Genomic DNA, 14,215 nt, shown 5'->3' with positions numbered 1-14,215 from the left:
ACAATAGTAATGTATGTCATGATGATAAACGGAATGGTGGAAAGTTGCATGGCAATATATCTTGGAATGGCTATGGAAATGCCATAATAGGTAGGTATGGTGGCTGTTTTGAGGAAGATATAAGGAGGTTTATGTGTGATAGAGCGTATTGTATCACGGGGTTTGGATGCACCGGTGAAGTTTGCACCAACCCTCAAGGTGAGAAAGGGCAATGCACGGTACCGAAGAGGCTAGCAATGATGGAAAGATAAAAGTGTGTATAATCCATGGACTCAACATTAGTCAAAAGAACTCATATACTTATCGCAAAAATCTACAAGTCATAAAAAACCAAGCACTATGCGCATGCTCCTAGAGGGATAGATTGGTAGGAAAATACCATCGCTCATCCCCGACCGCCACTCATAAGGATGCACAATCTAAGAGCACCTCATGTTTCAAATTTGTAACACAACTTTAACCATACGTGCATGCTACGTGACTTGCTAACTTCGACACAAGCATTCTTTTAATTCATAATGACCCAACTAGCATGACTCTAATATCACTACCTCCATATCTCAAAACAATTATGAAGTATCAAATTGATCATAGCATCCAATTCACTTCTATGATAGTTTTTATTATACCCAACTTGGATGCCCATCATTCTAGGACCAATTTTATAACCATAGCAAATACCATGCTATTATAAAAGACTCTCAAAATAATATAAGTGAAGCATGAGAGATCAACAAATTCTTCAAAATTAAGCCACCGCCATGCTCTAAACACTAGTAGGAAAAGGATAAAAATAGAATTTTTGATGTGGAATGCTACCTAGCATAATTCTCAGTGTAATTTCTCTTTATTGTGGCATGAATGTTCAGATCCAAATGATTCAAAATAAAAGTTCATATTGACAAAAGAAATAGTAATACTTCAAGCATACTAATAAAAGCAATCATGTCTTCTCAAAATAACATGGCTAAAGAAAGTTCATCCCTACAAAATCATATAGTTAGGCTATGCTTTATTTTCGTCACACAAAGATGTTCCCAACTTCTACACCCCCGATGACAAGCCAAGCAATTGTTTTGTACTTAAATAATCTCAAAAAAATTCAACCTTCACGCAATACATGAGCGTGAGCCATGGATATAGCACTATGGGTGGAATAGAATAATGATTGGGGATTGTGTGGAGAAGACCAAAAAAGGAGAAAGTCTGACATTGACGAGGAAAATCAACGAGCTATGGAGATGCCCATCAATTGATGTCAACATGAGGAGTAGGGATTGCCATGTAACGGATGCAGTAGAGCTATAAATGAATGAAAACTCAACAAAAGAAAACTAGTGGGTGTGCATCCAACTTGCTTGCTCACGAAGACCTAGGGCATTTGAGGAAGCCCATCGTAGGAATATACAGCCCAAGTTCTATAATGAAAAATTCCCACTAGTATATGAAAGTGACAACGTATGAGACTCTCTAGATGAAAAACATGGTGTTACTTTGAAGCACAAAATATGAGACTATATGAATAACATGGTGCTACTTTGAAGCACAAGTCTTGAAAAAGAGATAGTAACATTGCCCCTTTTTTGCTTTTTTCTTTTTTTTTCTTTGGCCTTTCTTTTTTTTCTTTTGGCCTTCCTTTTTTTCTTTGGAACAATGCTCTAATAATGATGATCATCACACTTTTATTGACTACAACACATGAATTACAACTCGAAACTAGAACAAGATATGACTCTATATGAATGCCTCCGGCGGTGTACCGGGATGGTGCAATGAATCAAGAGTGACATGTATGAAAAATTATGCATGGTGGATTTGCCACAAATACGATGTGAACTATATGATCATGCAATGGCAATATGATAAAAGTAATGTATGTCATGATGATGATGAACGGAGCGGTGCAAAGTTGCATGGCAATATATCTTGGAATGGCTATGGAAATGCCATAAATAGGTAGGTATGGTGGCTATTTTTAGGAAGATATAAGGAGGTTTATGTGTGATAGAGCGTATCATATCACGGGGTTTGGATGCACCGGCGAAGTTTGCACCAACTCTCAAGGTGAGAAAGGGCAATGCACGGTACCGAAGAGGCTAGCAATGATCGAAAGGTAAAAGTGCGTATAATCCATGGACTCAACATTAGTCAAAAGAACTCATATACTTATTGCAAAAATTTAGAAGTCATGAAAAACCAAGCACTACGCGCATGCTCCTAGCGGGATAGATTGGTAGGAAAATACCATCGCTCATCCCCGACCGCCACTCATAAGGATGCACAAACCAGGTACACTTCATGTTTAAAATTTGTTACACAACTTTAACCATACGTGCATGCTACGGGACTTGCTAAATTCAACACAAGCATTCTTTAATTCATAATCACCCAACTAGCATGACTTTAATATCACTACCTCCATATCTCAAAACAATTATCAAGTATCAAATTGATCATAGCATCCAATTAACTTCCTATGATAGTTTTTATTATACCCAACTTAGATGCTCATCATTCTATGACCAATTTATAACCATGGCAAATACCATGCTGTTCTAAAAGACTCTCAAAATAATATAATTGAAGCATGAGAGATCAACAATTTCTTCAAAATTAGTCCACCGCTGTCCTCTAAACACTAGTAGAAAAAGGACCTAATGTGAGACACATTAGTGTCGGTTTGTTTTTGAGCCAACACTAATGTGTACATTAGTGCTGGTTCCAACGGCTAGCCGTCCGCTGTCATTAGTACCGGTTCGTGGAGAACCTTTAGTACCGGTTCCTGCCACGAACCAGTACTAAAGAGAGTGGTGGCAGGATGTTGTCAGTCTGCCCCCCCAGCACCTTTAGTACCGGTTCGTGGCACGAACCCGTACTAAAGGTCATCGTACATAAACCCTTCGTCCACCCGAGCTCCTCTGATCTTGCCCTTTCCCGTCACTTCCTCTGTTCTTCCCCTCTCTTCCTCGAGATCATCACAAATTTTGCCCAAAATTTGTCAAGATTTGAAGGCCCCCATCCATTCAAATGATCACAAAGGTTAGCAACTTTGTCCTTTCATCTCTCATTGCTAGATTAGCTCTTGCAATGCTTTGTATAGTGATTCATTTGTGAGTTTAGTAATTTGGGAGGAATTATATGTGCTAGTATTTGATTTATATGCAATTTGAGGTAAAAAATAACACTTAGTTTGCATATGTAGGTGTGGTTTACTTAGTGCCTTATAAATCTCCGTCGTAACCACCGTCGATCGCCAGCACCGTCCCGTCTCCGGCACCACCTTGTGGTGAGGCTCTTGTTCATGAATGTTTTACATTACCAAATTGATGTTTGTGCGATTTGGATATATAGTTACTCATATAATTATCTTACCCGTACGTTGTTTGTTATACATAGTGCCATGGTTTTGATATCCGTCCTCGTCAGCCCTCGTGCTTGTTATGATTCGGATGTGGTGTATTCTCTTTTAAAACTAGTTGTTGCATTTCGTGTTTATGACAAATTATGCCCATCCAGTTGACATAGATATTTTTATCTAGGAGGTATGTGAACCAGAAGTTCCAACCAACCCTATTGTCGAGAGGTTAAATTTAGTTGAAAGAGAAAACGAGTATTTGAAAGAAAAATTGAAAAGAATTGAGGGGGAGAAGATGGAATTGGAGTTGCATGTTGCCGATGTCATCGATGATCACAAGATCAAGATGGAGAAAATGCGGTTGAAGATTAGAAAGATTAGAAAATATGCTATTGATAGTGTGGCCTGGTATCATTATGCTGTTGGATCAATTGTTGCCTTAGTTGCGATCTTGATCGCATTTGTTGTTGCATTTAAATTCTTTAGCTAGAGAGTTATTTGTATGTTACATTTAATTAAGTGTTGTATATGACCTTTATGTATGAACTTGTATTAATTTGGTCTATTCGGTGTTGTGTATAATGAAGATATGAGCCGACAATGGATGTATGATGACCGATGCTCTCCCGGGTTCATTAATTGCGTGCATACTTTTCTGCTTGCCGCTGAGGCAAACAAGTGGGCGAATGGTTTTATGCCTTGTCCATGTGTTGGCTGTAAGAATGGTCACACTTACTCTACGTCAAGAACCATTCACGTCCACCTATTTGAGTCCGGTTTCATGCCCCACTATAATGTTTGGACCAAGCATAGAGAAAGAGGGGTTATGATGGAAGACAATGAAGAAGAAGAGGACGACGACATCTATCCTGGCCATGGGTTCCCTGAATACGATGATACAACAATGGAGGAAGAAGCTGAGCCGGCAATGCGGGAACAAGCTGAAGAAGAGGCATCAGATGAGCCCGCTGATGATCTAGGTCAGGCCATTGCCGATGCAAAGAGAAACTATGCTAGTGATTTGGAGAGGAAGAAGTTGAAACACATGTTAGAGGATCACAAGAAATTGTTGTACCCTAATTGCGAAGCTGACAAAACAAAGTTGGGCACCACACTGGAATTGCTGCAATGGAAGGCAGAGAATGGTGTATCTGACAAGGGATTTGGTAAGTTGCTGGTAATGATAAAGAATATGCTTCCAAAGGACAACGAATTGCCCGAGAGTACGTATGAAGCAAAGAAGGCTGTCTTCCCTCTAGGGTTAGAGGTGCAGAAGATACATGCATGCCCTAATGACTGCATTCTCTACCGCGGTGCGTACGAGGATTTGAACGCTTGCCCGGTATGCGGTTCATTGCGTTATAAGATTAGTCGCGATGACCCTGGTGATGTAGAGGGCGAGCACCCCAAGAAGAAGATTCTTGCCAAGGTGATGTGGTATGCTCCTATAATACTACAGTTGAAACGTTTGTTCCAAAACAAAGAGCACGCGAAGGCGATGCGGTGGCACATAGAAGACCGTAAGAAAGACGGAAAGGTGAGAGTACCCGCTGATGGTTCGCAGTGGAGAAAAATTGAGAGAAAGTATAGGGAGGAATTTGCAGGTGACCCAAGGAACATATGGTTTCGTCTAAGCGCAGATAGCATTAATCCTTTTCGGGAGCAGAGCAGCAACCATAGCACGTGGCCAGTGACTCTACGTTTGTATAACCTTCCTCCTTGGTTGTGCATGAAGCGGAAGTTCTTTATGATGCCAGTGCTCATCCAAGGCCCTAAGCAACCCAGCAACGGCATTGATGTGTACCTAAGGCCATTATTTGAAGAACTATTATAGCTGTGGAATGGAACAGGTGTACGTGCGTGGGATGAGCACGGACAGGAAGTATTTGACCTAAAGGCCTTGCTGTTCGTGACCATCAATGATTGGCCTGCTTTCAGTAACCTTTCAAGACAGACAAACGAGGGATACTGCAGATGCACGCACTGTTTGGATGATACTGATAGTATATATTCGGAGAGTTATAGGAAGAATGTGTACTTGGGACATCGTCGATTTCTTCCGAGCAGTCATCCCGTAAGAAAGAAAGGCAAGCATTTCAAAGGTGAGGCGGATCACCGGATGAAGCCTCGCCACCGTACTGGTGTTGTACATGATATCGTCAAGGATTTGAAGGTAATCTTTGGAAAGGGTCCTGGCGGACAACCTGTTCCGAAGGACGCTGACAGACACGCGCCCCAGTGGAAGAAGAAATCTATATTTTGGGACCTGCCCTATTGGAATGACCTAGAGGTTTGCTCCGCAATCGACGTGATTCACGTGACGAAGAATCTTTGCGTGACCCTGCTTGGCTTCATGGGCGTGTATGGGAAGACAAAAGATACACCAGAGACACGGGAGGACCAGCAACGTATGCACGGAAAAGATGACATACATCAGGGTCAGGCCAGCTATGCTCTTACCAAATAAGAAAAGGAAATCTTCTTTGAATGCCTGCTTAGCATGAAGGTACCGTCTGACTTCTCGTCGAATATAAAGGGAATAATAAATATGGCAGAGAAAAGTTCCAGAACCTAAAGTCTCATGACTGCCAGGTGATTATGATGCAACTGCTTCCGGCTGCATTGAGGGCGCTTCTACCGGAAAAGTTCCAGAACCTAAAGTCTCATGACTGCCAGGTAATCGATCCAGAAATCATACCAAGGTTACAGAATGATTTGGTGCAATGTCTTGTCAGTTTTGAGTTGGTGTTCCCACCATCCTTCTTCAACATCATGACGCACGTCCTAGTTCACCTTTGCGAAGAGATTAACGTTTTGGGTCCTATATTTCTACACAATATGTTCCCCTTTGAGAGGTTCATGGGAGTCTTGAAGAAATATGTTCATAACCGTGCTAGGCCAGAAGGAAGTATCGCGAAGGGCCATGAAAATGAGGAGGTCATTGAGTTTTGTATTAACTATATTCCTGACCTTAAACCGATTGGTGTTCCTGAATCGCGGCATTAGGGCAGACTGGATGGAAAAGGCACACTAGGAGGGGATCAAATAATATGTATGGATGGGCAATCTCTCACTGAAGCACACTACATAGTTCTACAGAATTCTGCCTTGGTGGCTCCGTATATGGAGGAACACAAGAATTTTCTACACTCGAAACACCCGGAGAAGTCTAACGACTGGATTACACGTGAACAAACGAGGACTTTCGCCGGTTGGTTGCAGAAACGTTTGATGCATGATGGTGATATTGAAGATGACATGTACTCGCTGTCCCAGTTACCATCTTCGAATATAATGACTTTCAAAGGGTACCAGATAAGTGGGAATACATTTTACAAGATCGCCCAAGATAAGAAGAGCACTAACCAAAACAGTGGTGTCCGCTTTGATGCATCAACCAACACGAGAAAGGAAACATATTATGGTTACATAGAGGACATATGGGAACTTAACTATGGAGCTGGTTTGAAGGTCCCTTTGTTTCGGTGCAAATGGGTCAATATGACACGAGGTGGGGTAACAGAAGACCCGCAGTACGGAATGACAACAGTGGATCTCAGCAATCTTGCATATGCAGAAGAACCATTCGTCCTAGCCAATGATGTGGCGCAGGTTTTTTATGTGAAAGACATGTCTACCAGGCTGAGAAAAATAAAAGATAAGGAAGCGAATGGATCATACAACGAGCCAAAGAGCCACAGTTCTTTCAGGGAAAAGAAACATCGTGGGAGTGGATGACAAGACAGACATGTTAGAAGATTATGAAAATTTTGATGAAATTGCTCCATTCACAGTGAATATTGACCGAGCATCCAGTTAAATGATGAAGATTTTCCATGGCTACGGTGCAAAGGGACACACGCGAAGAAAAAGTTTCACACCCAAACATCCGTGATGTGATCGGCTTAACTATCTTCACTTTCTTCTGTGTTTCACACCCAGGAGGGAATCTCTGTAATAGTTAGGGTAGTTATGTGTTTTGGCATTTGAAACGCGAAGAAATTTTATGTGCAAACAAATTCTATCATGCATTTACTAATTTGTTTCAGCTAAATGACCCTGAAATTGAAAATCATTTCACATGACCTCAGAAAAGGTTGAAAGTTGGCATGGTATCATAATTTCGCCCACATAGCATGTGCAAAAAAATAGAGAGGGTTACGGCAAAAACTGGATGCACTTCGTGTACAAAATGGACAACCTCTTTCGAAGTATCAGGGTTTCCGACGAAAACTCATCTGTTACAAAGGCATTTCATTTTTTAAATAACCTAAGCATTACCAAATTGAATATAATGATAAAACACAATAATATTAAACATAAGAAAAAAGAATCACTGATTTTTTTTCAAAGTTAAGTTATTCACAAACTAGTGATTCACACAAATCTCAAATAATTGAAAATTTAATCTATTCAAATTTGAAAACTACCGGCACTAACAGAAAGTTTGTAATTTTTTGTACCTAAAGCAAAAATATTCAGAAAGAAACTGTAAAATACAGCAAAAAACAACTCAAAAATAAATAAACCAAAATAAATAAAACAAAGAAAATTAAGAAAATAAAAAAGCCCGCCTACTAGGCCAAAGCGGCCTGCATATGACTAGAAACACAACATTCTGTTGGGCCAGGATGCAGGCCCGCAAAGGCCCAGTAGGCCCACAGGGCAGCACCGAACAGGTAGGCCAAGTAGGCTTGCTTAGGAGAGGAGCTCGAGAAAGATACCACACTGGGGCTTATAAACTAGTGCGGTAGCCCCTCGACTAGCGAGGTGGGACTAAACTTACCGCGCCGCACTACGCTAGCGCACCCCCTTTAGTACCGGGTGGTGGCTGCAACCGATACTAAAGAGGGGGTCTCTAGTACTGGTTGGTGCTACGACCCGGTACTAAAGGTTGGCACTTCCCGCCGCTTGGCCTGGCCAAAACAGACCTTTAGTACCGGTTGGTGGCTCCAACCGGTACTAAAGGTCCATCCTATATATACAACACTTGCAAAAAATTCAGTTTCCCTCTCTGTTTCTTCTCTCCGTCAACGCCACACGCTGCCTGCCCTGATCGACGCTGTCGCCGCCCGGCCATCCCGACCCTCCTCGCCACCCCGGCCGTCCCCGTCCCCGTCGTCCCCGTCGCCGCGCCCCGCCCAGTCGTCGCCGGTCCATCCCGTCGTCGCCGCCCGGTCCCGTTGCCCCGTCGTCTCCGCTCCATCCCATCGCCCCGTCGTCGCTGCCCTGTCCCATTGCCCCGTCATCGCCGCCCCGTCGTCACCTCACCGGTGAGCTCACCCCGGCCGCCATGTCCACACACACACACATGTACACACTGCACACAAACACACACATTATAGAATTTTAGTTATAGATTTTTTTTTCTGTTTTTTAGTTATAGAAATGTTAGAAATTATTCTATTTTGTAGTTATAGAAATATTTTTAGAAATGTTAGTTATATAGAAATGTTATAAATTTTTCCTGTTTTTTAGTTATAGACATATTAGAAATGTTATAATTTTTTCTGTTTTTTAGTTATAGAAATATTTACAGAAATGATAGCAATTTTTCTTTTTTTTAGTTATAGAAATATTAGAAATGTTATAGAAATGTTAGTTATATAATCAGAAATGTTAGAAATTATACAATTAGTTTTAGTTAGATGAATTAGATTAATGTCAAATTGTTAGAATTTGCATATAGAATGTTAGATTAATGTTGTTTTTTGTGGGCATATAGTATTTGTTCTCGACGATATGCCCGGCCCGTTTCCTCACCGTCGACCCGTTCGTGACGACGTCATGCTTCAGAGGACCCATGTCCGGGACTGGGCTCTGCCGGACTGGCACTGGGAGGTGCTACCTTGAGGGGCGCGCCGCTTGGTGAGGAAGCCGTCCTCGGGTCCCGTCGTCGACCCTGATCTCCTTTGGTGGCGCTCGCGTGGGCCACATTCGGTGTAGAGGCAGCCGGCCCCGCCGGAGGTGGTGCGTCGCCGTGTCAGGGAGGAAGACGAGCACGTCCATCGCTACATGGCTGCTATGGAAGACGTCAGGTTCTCCACTACTTGGCAGGTTCTTTGGGCATATGACCGGAGATATGATCCTGTGATGGTTCCTTCTCTTTCTGTGTCCACCGCCCGCGCCCCAGGAACCGCGAGTGGCGCCCTAGATTCTTCTGTAGTACTCGATCTTTATTAGGTACCTAGCCAGTGATGTATTCGATATATAATATTCGAGACGATGTATTCGAGATTATATATCTTATTCAAGACAATGATGTATTCAAGATTATATATTAATCGAGACGATGCATATATATTATGTACTATATGATTCAGTTTTTCCTTATTAATTGCATCCGTGCATTGTAATTTGAATACTAAATTGTTCAATATTTCTTCTGTATTAGTTAAGTAAAAGCTATGGCAGACAATACCGGCAAAGAGAGAGAAGAGGAATTTTTCGACATCATACGCAGCCCTGGCAGGCTAGATGATCTGAATGAAGCAGATGATGGCTCCCAATATCTGAAAAATACCGGAGAGGGTGATGAGAAGATATTCGATCACGATGACCGAGCTGATGAAGTCATGAACTATGATTCTGATTATGATGACAAAAACAATGTTTATGATGACACAGAGAATCCTGATCTTCAAATAACAAAGACTACCGGCGAGGTATGTATTTATATAAGCAGGCATCTGGTGATCATCACATGTTTTATTTTATTTGAAGATATATTAACGAATCGATCTTCCTTCTTTCAGCCCTCCGGATGGAGCAAATCTGCTTCTACAGACAGCAAGACAAAGCGAGGCCCGGGCAAAAAGTTGAAGGACGGTGTAAAGTACAACATCAACTCCGTCAAACCTAATGGCGAACCCCGATCGCCTAAGAACATTGCGAACAAGTGGACTCGTCAGTGCGGAGTCCTTGTGAAGGACATACTCCCGATCTCCATTCAAGAATGGAAAGAGCCAAAAACTAAACGTCCAGGTGTTACTTGGGTCGACGACAGAGCAAAAGAAACCCTTTGGGATTCTCTGATGGAACATTTCACCCTACCAGATTATTTCACTAAAGCAGATGTGGACAAAGTCAAGGGCGCTGCTCTTAAGAAGATGGCAATTGCATTAAACACCCATACGAAAACTGTATGGGCCAACTACCTCGCTGCAGAAAGGAAGACTCCAGAATTCACGGGAACACTGAAGAAGCAAAGAGAACAATGGGACGATTTCGTGAAATTCAAGGATTCAAAAATATCTAAGGAACGGTCGATAAAAAACAAGGCCAATGCCTCAAAAAAGACACATTTCCATAGGCTGGGTCAAGGTGGCTACGCGGTCGGAATGCCTAAGTGCGATAAGTCTGATCAAGAGATGGAGGATGCAGGGGTCACTCTGATTACTAGGAGCTGCCCCCCAGGTGCAGAGCTTGGTTCTATGCTCATGGGGGGGGCGTTGGGCCCAAAGACAGGCCTGGTTTCGCAGAAGGCAAGTCTAAAAGGAGCCGAACAAAAGATACTTGACGCAATAGAAGAAGCTCGAGCGGGGGTGTTCACGCCCAACAGAGAGAATGACGAGCTTATGCGTGCCCTGGGAAATTTTGAACACCCGGGAAGAACACGAGGCATGGGCGTTATTCCCTGGTATGAGGGCTTTTGGGACTGGAACGACGACTATAGGTCCCGTGCAAGAAAGAAGATGGAGGAGGAGAAGAAGAGGAAGCTGGAGGAGGAGCAGAGGAAGCAGGACGGAGAACGCCTTCAAGGCCTAGAAGCAAGGCACGAGGACTTGGCACTCAAATTCCAGCAGCAGGAGCGGCAGATCGACTCACTTAGCCAGGAAAGGGGGTCTCAGTAACGGTAGCAGCAAGCGGATGATCGTCCATCATTGGATAGCACCTTCCCATCCATGCCGAGAGGCAGCGTTGGTTCTGCCCTGGGCGACACACAGCTGCTGGATACATACCCTGTGGATGACATCATAGAGAACACTAACTGTGAGCTACACTCCAAAATGAAGAACATATCCATGAAGGTGGCGGACGATGTTTCTTTCACAATTACCCCCGAAGCAACCTTCCATTGCATCCCGATTCCAGAGGGCTATGCTCCTGTCATGGTTGATGAAGTGGGGAAGCCATATTCGATGCTAGCACTTGACATTGCTGGAGGTGGCGAGCGCACACTGGGAGAGGCCGTACATCGTATCATCCTATGGAGAAAGGATTGCATCATTTTTCCAAGTCCATCGACACCGCATCGTCTGCCGACTCCTCCTCGAAGTCCACCACCAAGTCAGCAGACTCCCGCTCCTCCAAGTCCACGAACGCGTGAGCCGACTCCTCCTTGAAGTCCGCCACCGAGTCAGCAGACTCCCGCTCCTCCAAGTCCACGAATGCGTGAGCCGACTAATCCTTGAAGTCCGCCACCTCCTCCAAGTCCCCGAACGCATGAGCAGACTCCTCCTCCTTCATGTCCGGCACAGCGTCAGGCCACTCCTCCTGCTTCAAGTCTGGCACAGCGTCAGCCACGTCAGCCGTCTCTGCTGTCTCAACAATTGTAGAAGAGACACGCCACAACTACGGTGCGTAGCAGTACGAGTCGAGGTAGTACAGGAAGTACAGGCGGAGACAAGCAATATAAATATGGTCCAAGCCTCGCTCCTCTTCCTCAGAGGCCTTACGACATGGCCGAGGAGCAAAACGCAGCCATAGTGCAGGCCCAAGTGGACGCCCATTTTGGACCGAAATCAGCACCGCCGCCACAGGTGAAAGTGCCTGAGAAAACGATTGACCACTTCATTAGTATGGCTAGAGCACCAGGTCCCAAGCCTGTTGACTCAGACTATGAGCGCCAAATCAGGAAGCTACATCGAGCGAGGCTACAGAAGGAAGCGAGCTCGAGCTCGAGCCAACAAGCAGCTGGCAAAAAATGCGGGAAAACTATTCCCGAGCTGGGAGAACAGGCGGCGCAAGCGATGCCCCCACTTGTTGTGCCAACAACACATGAGAGGAGTACGAGCACCCAATATTATTGTGGGCAAACCGTTAGCCTTCGCCATCTGGGTGATGTGGTAATAACGGAGGAGCATATAATGCAGGATGAAATGCTCAAGATCTCTCTTGGACAACTCCTCGAAATCGAGCCCATGTCTCCGCTTAGAGAATCGGAAATAAAACGGAAATATGTCTGGGGCCAACCTTTGGTCCATCCAAACAAGGTCAAGAACCTCCCAACAAGAATGTATGAATTGCGTCAATGGTACATGAATGTCGGTGTCAAAACCGGCGGATCTCGGGTAGGGGGTCCCGAACTATGCGTCTAGGCGGATGGTAACAGGAGACAAGGGACATGATGTTTTTACTCAGGTTCGGGCCCTCTCGGCGGAGGTAAAACCCTACTCTTGCTTGATTAATATTGATGATATGGGTAGTACAAGAGTTGATCTACCACGAGGTCAAAGAGGCTAAACCCTAGAAGGTAGCCTATGGTATGATTGTTGTTTGTCCTATGGACTAAAACTCTCCGGCTTATATAGACACCGGAGAGGGCTAGGGTTACACAGAGTCGGTTACAATGGGAGGAGATCTACATATCGTATCGCCAAGCTTCCCTTCCACGCCAAGGAAAGTCCTATCCGGACACGGGAGTCCGGCCAAAGGTCATAGTCCGGCCATTCGGACACCCCCTAATCCAGGACTCCCTCAGTAGCCCCTGAACCAGGCTTCAATGACGACGAGTCCAGCGCGCAAATTTGTCTTCGACATTGCAAGGCGGGTTTCTCCTTTGAATACTTCATAGAAGATGTTGAACACGAGGATAGTGTCCGGCTCTGCAAAATAGTTTCCACATACCACCGTAGAGAGAATAATATTTACACAAATCTAATCTGCTGATGTATTCCGTAGCATGTCATGCGACGGCCAAGCCTTCATTCGAATCGTTTTACTAACCCACCCCAGCGCGTTTAGCGAGGCGGTTCCACTAGTAGAAAAAGGGCCTATTGTCCCGGTTGGTAAGGGCCTTTAGTCCCGGTTGGTGAACTGGGACTAAAGGCCGCGGCCACGTGGAGCCTTTAACAATCCACCTTTAGTCCCGGTTGGTAACACCAACCGGGACTAATGGAAATTTTATGAATTTTTTTTGAATTTTTTTTTTGAAATTTTTTATTTTCAAATTTCTGAATTATTTTAACCCCTCATTAGTGAATCTCTAATCAGCACCCCTCATCACTGCTCAATTTATCCTCTTCTCTGATCACCCTCATCATTCCAAATCACCTAACTTCCCGAACGGTCACCCATCCTCCCACTCACCCAGCCTGAGCACGCTTAACTTCCGGGTTCTATTCTCCCTCGTTTCCAAGTCTGCACTTGTTGTTTTCCCGACAATAGTAAGATGTTAATCCTATTAACCCTCAGGAATTTTGCTTGAGCATGAATTGACACATTTCACTGTTTGAGTTTCAAACTATTCTTTTCAAAAACAATAATTATTTAGAAAACAATAGTTATTTTGAATAATTAGTTTGACCATGGTTTGACCATAGTTTGACCACAGTTTGACTACAGTTTGACCAGATTTGACCAATATTCAAAATAACTGAACAAATTAGTTATTAACACTAATATTCTAGAATAATTAGTTTGACCATGGTTTGACCATGGTTTGACCACAGTTTGTCATTTTTCCGATTTTTTCCACTCTAGATATTAAAAGCCCCGTAACTTTTTTTCTGTAAGGTTTTTGAGGATTTTAAAAATGTTTAACGGGGTTGTCCCCGCTAAATTTGGATGTAACTTTTCGAGTAGATGATTTTTCATATAAAAAACTTTTTCATCCGAGTTAGTATGCAAAAGTTATGC

The sequence above is a fragment of the Triticum aestivum genome, chromosome 6B (assembly GCF_018294505.1).
Source record: "Triticum aestivum cultivar Chinese Spring chromosome 6B, IWGSC CS RefSeq v2.1, whole genome shotgun sequence".
NCBI classification, from domain to species: Eukaryota; Viridiplantae; Streptophyta; class Magnoliopsida; order Poales; family Poaceae; genus Triticum; species Triticum aestivum.
The sequence above is the reverse complement of the archived record's forward strand: the minus strand, read 5'-3'. Positions refer to the sequence as shown.